Source organism: Triticum aestivum, chromosome 4D (assembly GCF_018294505.1).
Source record: "Triticum aestivum cultivar Chinese Spring chromosome 4D, IWGSC CS RefSeq v2.1, whole genome shotgun sequence".
In the NCBI taxonomy this organism is placed as follows: Eukaryota; Viridiplantae; Streptophyta; class Magnoliopsida; order Poales; family Poaceae; genus Triticum; species Triticum aestivum.
In genome coordinates this window covers 282402768-282411172 of record NC_057805.1, presented here as the reverse complement: position 1 = coordinate 282411172, position 8405 = coordinate 282402768, and the positions used below count along the sequence as shown (strand labels likewise).

The window sequence follows — 8405 nt, the reverse complement described above, 5'->3', positions numbered from 1 at the left end:
CCTAATCACAAATCCATCTCCTCGTAATTTACATTATTTGCCATTTGCCTCTCGTTTTCCTCTCCCCCACTTCACAAAAATTTGCCGTTTTATTTGCCCTCTTTTTCGTTCGCCGTTTTCTCGTCAGATCTCTTCTTTGCTTGTGTGCCATGTGTCTTCTGTTTGCTTGCATCTTCGCTTGCTAAAAATCTCTTGATATGGATCCCCATCCACTTGCTAATCTTTTTGAAAGATCCAATCATGATGAACCAATTGCTAGTGAATTGAGTGCACTAGATTATCTTTATGAAGTTTTGCTTGAGATTCGTGAATCTGAAAATTGTGATGAAGAAATTTATGAAGTAATTCATGATAGCTCCTTGAATGAAAAGCATGATTGCAATGATTTTACTATAAATTCTATTAATGTCAATTGTGCTAACAATATGCAAAACCCCAAGCTTGGGGATGCTAATTTTGATATGTCTACTACTCATTGCAATGATCATGATTGGAGTGATAATGTTTCTTATGATCTTGAAAATTTATTTAAGCCTCATGATGAATATAATATCGATAATAGTATTTGCGATAATATTAAAAATGGGTTTGGAAGAGTGTCAACTTTAGCTAAAAATAATCCCACATATTTGGAGAGTGTTCAATCTTATGAATTTTTTTATAAAGGTGGGCTTGGAGAGGTCATGACTTTATTTTATGATAATCCCACTATTTTGGAAGAGTGTCAACTTTGCATGCATGTGGATCATGAAGAGAATATTTTATGTGATAGTTACATTGTTGAATTTGATTATGATCCTACATATAATTATTACGAGAGAGGAAAATATGGTTTTAGAAATTTTCATGTTATTAAATTTCCTCTTGTTATGTTGAGATTGTCAATGTTTTATTCCTCTCCTTTGCGTATGCTATATATTTCTTGTCTTGATAATTTGTTTGATTATAAAATTCCTAGCATAGGAAGTATGTTAGACTTAAATGTGTTCGTCACATGTTTTATGATGCTCTCTTTGTGTTTCAATTATTATCTTTCATATGAGCATCAATGAAATCTTATGCCGAATAAAATTTTATTTTTGCTTTTTTCTTTCTGTTCTTGAGTGTTTGCACAATTATGCTACTGATATGATTGTGTTTTTTGTGTTTAATTAGTGTTTGTGCCATATAAAGCCTTTAGGATCTTCTTGGGCGATAGTTGTTTGATCTTGCTGAAAAACAGAAACTTTTGCGCTCACGAAAACAATTCTTATTTTTAGCCAAAGCGTGATAGAATACCAATTCTTTTTGCAGAAGATTAATATACAAATTGCTTAGGTCGTACTAATTTTTCAGAATTTTTGGAGTTTCGAAAGTATTCGAACAATTCAGATTGCTACAGACTGTTCTGTTTTTGACAGATTCTGTTTTCTTTGCGTTGTGTGCTTGTTTTGATGGCTCTATGATTTTCTTTGATGAGTTTTTACCATAGAAAAGTTGGAATACAGTAGATATAATGCAAGAACAAAATATGAATAGGTTGCAACAGTACTTATAGTAGTGATTTATTTTCTTATACTAACGGATCTCACGAAGTTTTTGTTGAGTTTTGTGTGATTGATGTTTTCAAGTTTTGGGTTATCTTACAATGGATGAAGGAATAAGGAGTAAGAAGAGCCTAAGCTTGGGGATGCCCCGGCATCCCAAGCTATTATCTAAAAGAGAGCAAGCAACTAAGCTTGGGGATGCCCCGAGTGGAACCCCCTCTTTCTTCTAACGACCATCGGTATTTTACTCGAAGCTATATTTTTATTCGTCACATAGTATGTGTTTTTCTTGGAGCGTATTGTATGATATGAGTCTTTGCTTGTTTGATTTTGTGTTTTAAGTCTTGAATCCTTAGTGGACACACCTATTTAAGAGAGCCAAATTTATGTCATGACTTGTTAGAATTGCTCTCTATGCTTCACTTAAATCTTTTATGAGCCATGGACTTGCTCTAGTGCTATGGTTAGATTTATCTTAATTCTTCTTTCATAGTTGCAGATGCTTGCGAGAGGGGCTAATCATAAATGGGAGGCTTGTCCAAGGAAGGGCAGCACCCAAGCACCGGTCCACCCACATATCAAACTATCAAAGTAACGGACGCGAATCATATGAGCATGATGAAAACTAACTTGACAACAATTCCCATGTGTCCTCGGGAGCGCTTTGCTTCATATAAGAGTTCGTCCAGGCCTGTCCTTTTCTATAAAAAGGATTGGGCCACCTTGCTGCACCTTGTTTACTTTCATTACTTGTTACCAGTTACGAATTATCTTATCACACAACTATCTGTTACCGATAATTTAATACCTTGCTGAAAACCGCTTGTCATTTCCTTCTGCTCCTCATTGGGTTCGACACTCTTACTTATTGAAAGGACTATGATAGATCCCCTATACTTGTGGGTCATCAGGACTCTTTTCTGGCGCCATTGCCGGGAAGTGAAGAGCCTTTGGTAAGTGGAATTTGGTAAGGAAACATTTATATATGTCGGCGTCCTGGGAACAGGGGTACCCAGACTTGCCTGCCCGCGACCCATGACGTAGCTCCGTCAACGGCCCGGTACGGCCTAGCTTCAGCAGCAACAACTCAAGACCCACGCGAGGGGCCAAGCCTCGCGAGGCGGACGACACCAAGACCTCCCTGGGGGCGGCCTCACTAGGCTGGCTCCCGTGGAGCGGAGATATCAATGCGGGGTGCACCTCGCGAGGTTCATATGACGTGAGCCGTGACGACCAAGGCCAGGCGGGCACCATTGGGCGCAGTGTACCAGTTTCCTCTTTGGTGCCAAGGAGGCAAGCGCAGGTGCGGAGTCCCGAGGAATTAGCTAAAGGTTTCCATATCAGTGCAACGAGACCAAGACCGCCAGGACGGAGGTCATCGCGGAGCCCACCGCGGCGTCACCACCAGAGCCTTTGCAGGCGAAGACTGCTTTTGTCAGGATAGCTTGTACTAGTTGTCTCCCTTTGAATTTGGCCGTTGTGGGATCCCTTCCCGCCTACATTTGGGAAGAGGACCAAGGCCACTATATATAGGACTTAGCCACCACCATAGTGGGGGACAGATCAATTCCCACCTGAACCACATCACTAGCTCATCGAGCTCAAGAACACCTCATCTCCTGAGGCCGTTCATCCACTATACTAGTTCATCCTCAGCCCCTCGAGGCAATCCACCACAAAGCTGCAGTAGGGTATTACACCGCAAGGTGGCCCGAACCAAGATAAACCCCTATGTCTCTTGTTTTTTTGGTTCGTCGAGCTAGGCCGTGGGATCGTTGAGCGGGAAGACTGGGAAGAGAGAGTTCTTCGTATGCACCCCAGAGTTCGAACCTCTCAAGGGTCTGTGGCACCCCGAATCCGACATTTGGCGCGCCAGGTAGGGGTGCACCGAAGCCTCTTTTCCGTCGATCGACGCACCGCCGCTCCACTGTTTCCATGGCTGATGCTCGCCGAGCCCGTGCTGAGCGTCGAGCCGCTCTCGCCGCTCGCGTGGCCCAGACGGCGCCCGTCGACGGGCCTCCATGTCGTTCTCCATCACCCGCCGCCAACGCCGCCATCGGCCCAGCGGGGAACGAGTAACAAGCTTCGTCGCTGCACCCCTCCGTGCGGAGGGACGGACGCACCGCCACACCGTCGTTGACTCCGGCCGGCTCGTCGTCCAACGCTCGTCGCGGGCCCGCGGATGCGCATGCTGCACTTCTCATGGCGCGTGAGCTCCTGCGCTACCGCCCGGTCGATGACCTCTATGAAGACTGGCTGGACCGCATCGCTGAGCTTGTCAGCGCCGCTGGGGGCTTTCCTGCATCCCCCCTCTCGTTGCCTCGCCCGTCGCCCGCTGCGGGCGACGTAGCCCATGGAGCGCCTCCACCGCCTCCCTGTCAAGACGTCGTCCTCGAACCAAGGCGCGCGGCCCCGCGGCGCGATCCACCGCGCAGGGCGCCCGCACGCGAAGAAGAAAGCTGCCAGGAGGTCCAGCGGCCGCAAGAAGGTGCTCTGGCGCTCCCTCCGCCACCGCGTCAAGACCGCGCGCTGCCTGCAGTGATGGCGCGTGAGTACCAAGGCCAGGCTCCACCTCCACGACGAGCTCCAGTGACCACCGCAGGCTGCCGCACCTTCACCCCTGAGCTACGCAGCGTCGTCTGGCCAGGCAAGTTAAAGCCTGACCTGCCTCCACGCTACGACGGCACCCCCGACCCTGCGGAGTTCCTGCAGCTCTACGAGCTGAGCATCGAGGCGGCCAGCAGTGACGAGAAGGTCATGGCGGACTGGTTTCCCATGGCCCTCAAGGATGGTGTGCATTCGTGGCTCCTGAACCTGCCCGCGGGATCGATCTCCTCCTGGGGCGAGTTGCGCGAGCGTTTCATCGCCAACTTCCAGGGCACGCGCGACCGCCCGCCTGCCGCGGGTGACTTGCGCCGCATCAAGCAACAACCATGGGAAACCCTGCAGAAGTACCACTACTGCAGGATGGTCCAAACGCGACACTATGAAGGGTCAATTAAAGGGAAATTGCTTTGAGGAGAACTACTCGAGCAACAATAGGGATACCAAAGAAACAGTATGGGCTCGATGACAATGGTATTGGAAATTATGTTTCTTATAAAGCATTATCTCCAGCCCACAAAGCATTTGTTGCTTCTCCTCGGTCTGTGGCCTGTGTTAATTCAGACTGACTGGAAGAAGGCAAAGGAGAACTCAAGGTGGCGGGTGGCCATGGTGGAAGAGCTGGAGGCTCTGTGAGAGAACAAGACATGGGTACTAACACCTCTTCCAACAGGAAAGAAGGTAGCCAGTTGCAAGTGGGTATACACTGTGAAGCAGAATGCAGAAGGAAAGGTTGAAAGGTACAGAGAAAGGCTCTTGTGGTGAGAGGGTATAGCCAGACATACGACATTGACTACGATGAGACCTTTGCTCCAGTAGCAAAGATGAACACCGTGAGGATTCTGATCTCCTGTGCAGCAAATTCCGGGTGGCCACTACACCAACTTGATATGAAGGGTGCGTTCTTGCATAGGTACTTGCTGGAGGAGGTATACATGGTGATTCCACCTGGGTTCTGGACTTCTGAGACCGTTGGCAAGGTAAGAAGGCTGAAGAAAGTAGACCCGAGCACGGACAGCCCGGCCCAGACAGCCCGACATCCCGGCCTGGCTTGGGCTCAGCTTTTCCGCCCAAAGCCCGGCCTGGAAGCCCAAAGATAAGCCCGAACAGGGCATAAATCATTATTGTATTAGATATATAGGTGTAATATATATTTTAAATATCCTGAAAAATATTATTTTAATCAAAAAATGCACTGATCATTTATTTCTGGCCGAGCCGGGCTCGGGCTTGAGAATTTAAGGTCGGGCTTTGTAAAGCCTGGCCCCGAGAATGCCTAGGTTTAGACGAAAGCCCTTTACGGACTGAAGCAGTCTCCAAGAGCTTGGTTTGACAAGTTTAGACGGGCGGTGTGTGACATAGAGTATGGACAATGCACCGGTGATCATACATTGTTTTATAGACACTCTAAAGGGAAACTAACCATCCTTGCAGTTTATGTTGATATTATTATCACTCGTGATGATGACGTAGAGATAGCAAGGTTAAAGGGGTGTCTGAGTAAGGCCTTTACCGAAAAAGGCTTTCGCCCCGCTTTATATATAAAGCAAAGATCATCAACAACCCGGTACAATGCACGCCACCAGAACACATGCACACACCCAAGGCAGGATACATAGGCGCTGAGCGCAACAACACCACCCCTAGCACCACATGAGCCACCGAGGGCCTCAACCGTGAACACGCCACCACGAAGAGAAGAAGCTTCATACGACGCACCGTGGGCTCCAAGGCGGTGCCTACAGGAAGGTTATGACACCGAAGCGCCGCCACCGCCCGACCCAAGGATCAGAGTTTCGCCCGGAGCAACACGATGGGCAGTGAGAGCAGCGACGACGCCTTCAAGAAGGGAATGAGGTTCGCCGCCGCTGGTCCGTCCGAAGATAGAACAGGTTTTCACCCCAGTCAATATTCACCGCCACCGAACGCCACACCCCGGCTACCACGCCGCCCACACGGCCATGGCCACCAGGCAGCACCAAGCCACGGGCTTTGCCTAGGAGCACCGCGACACCACCACCAGGGCCGCTGCCCCAGCATCCAGGACCTTGACGCCACCTCACCCGCCACCCACCGCTACCCCAACTAGAGAGACGAATGGAAAGGAATCGCCTTTCGCACCCCTGAGCAGTCCCCGGCATCGAGACCCAATAGGCCGGCCAAAACTGGCCACCATCGACCCGTCCTGCCGCCAGGCGCGAGACGAGTTCGGTCCTGCCCCAAGTTGAACATCTTGGTCCACTCAAGTACTTCCTTGGTATAGAAGTGGCCAGGTCTGAAGAAGGAATAACTCTTTCTCAAAGGAAGGTACCCATGAGCTCCTCCGTGATGTTGGCATGCTAGGTTGTCGAGCTGCTTCAACCCCAATTGATCAAAACCATAATGTCTGCCTAATCAAGTGATCTAGTGGATAAAGAAATATCATCGATTTGTGGAAGATTATTGTACTTGTGTCATGCATGACTAGACATTGCATTTGCAGTAAGTGTTGTGAGCAGATATATGCATGATGCATGAGCCTAGGCAGTACATAGAATCTTGAGATACTTGAAGACTTGTCCTGGAAAGGACTGATATACAAGAGTCATGGACACCTTGTCGTGGATGGTTATTGTGATGCTGATTGGGCTAGCTGCCTGGATGACAGGAGATCAACTTCATGCCATTGTGTTTTCATAGGAGGAAATCTAGCGTCTTGAAGAAGCAAGAGACAACCAGTTGTTTCAAATCAACTGCAGAGGCTGAATACAGAGCCATGTCTCAAGGGTTGAGTGAGTTATTATGGACAAGGAATCTATTAGAAGAGCTGAAGATATTGAAGATCAGTTGTATGAATGTATGGTGCGACAACAAGTCAGCAATTAACATAGCAAACAACTCAGTTCAACATGATAGAACCAAATATGTGGAGATTGACAGATTCTTTATCAAGGAAAAACTGGATACAGGGATTAGCAAGATAGAGTATGTGAGCTCAAGGTAACAGATCGCCTTATTTAGCTTGGGTAACTCTTTAAATTGAATTTCTATTTTCAAAAATGGGGTTTACCAAATTTTCATGACTGTGAGGTTCAACCCAATCCATCTTTTATTTCTTTTTCCTTCCTATACTAAAAAAAGATTGAAAAGGATAAAATTTTGTCATATCACGAAGAAATCTATCCACTGGCTCGCCCACCTCGACAGATGTTGGACCGCCGACAGGCTTGCTCGCCGTGGGCTGCAACACCCCGCACGGTGCCCCCTATGCAACCAGGCGCCTGAAACCATGCACCATCTCATCCTCGCATGCCCCTTGGCCCGGCAAACCTGGCACGAGACGCTAAGCTGGCTGCGGATCCCGTGCACCCCACCTGACGACGAGCCTTCGCTTCTAGACTGGTGGCAATCGGCGCGACACTCCACCCCTAAGCCCATGCGCAAAGGCCTCGGTACCGTGACCCTCCTCGTCCCATGGATGATATGGAAACACCGCAACGACTGCATCTTCAACGGAGCGCGCCCATCTATGAACACCATCGTAGCGAAGATCAAGGAAGAAGCTGCCCTTTGGGCAAATGCGGGCGCGCTAGGGCTCAAAGCCATTACCCCCCAGACTTGGGATGTCCACTAGTCCGGTCTCTGTAATCAGCCTCCTAGGAGGAATGTAACCAAACTCTCCCTCTTTACAATGCAATGAAACGCACGCTCTCATGCGTTTTCTCGGAAATCTATCCCTCCCATAGCAATAACTAGAATTAAAAAAAGGGAATGACAAAACATCTGAGAATAAACGATTAATTTTCCTCCCTCCATCCCTCTCTCCAGATAATTGTTCGCCGGCATTTTTTGAAAAGGCACTCCCAGTCTTTGAGCTATGAGAAATCACAAACTTAATATTATACTTGGCTGGAGAAAAAATAAACTTACAATATCATTTATCTCAGCTTCAGAAAAGGCTTTTCCATCTGCTAACATGCTCCACCCGACCTTGTTTATCCTCACCGAAACTCTCATGGCACATGAAGGGCTTTTGTTCTTTTCCTTTTCCATCAACCTCAACTGTGCAGCTTTCTGCATAGCACTTCTCAGCATAGAATATGCTTCTTTCCTACCATTTCGGACATTCACAAGTTCTTTCTTCAGACGTTTTACCTGGCAAAGCCATGATGGTAAACTCAGATTGAAGTAGTTTATTCATAAGATTCATGCTAATGAGAGCTTAAATATCTGCTTCATTAGTGTTAAGTAAGTACGAAAAAAGATATGAACTAACCAATGAAGTTTACAAACAAA

The 8405-nt window shown here is 47.6% G+C and overlaps 1 pseudogene; it reads right to left on the bottom strand.

Moving 5' to 3' along the window:
- Window positions 1-212: 212 nt before the first annotated feature.
- Window positions 213-8405, bottom strand: part of LOC123097477 (protein ABERRANT POLLEN TRANSMISSION 1-like) — a 31686-nt pseudogene continuing 23493 nt past the window's right edge.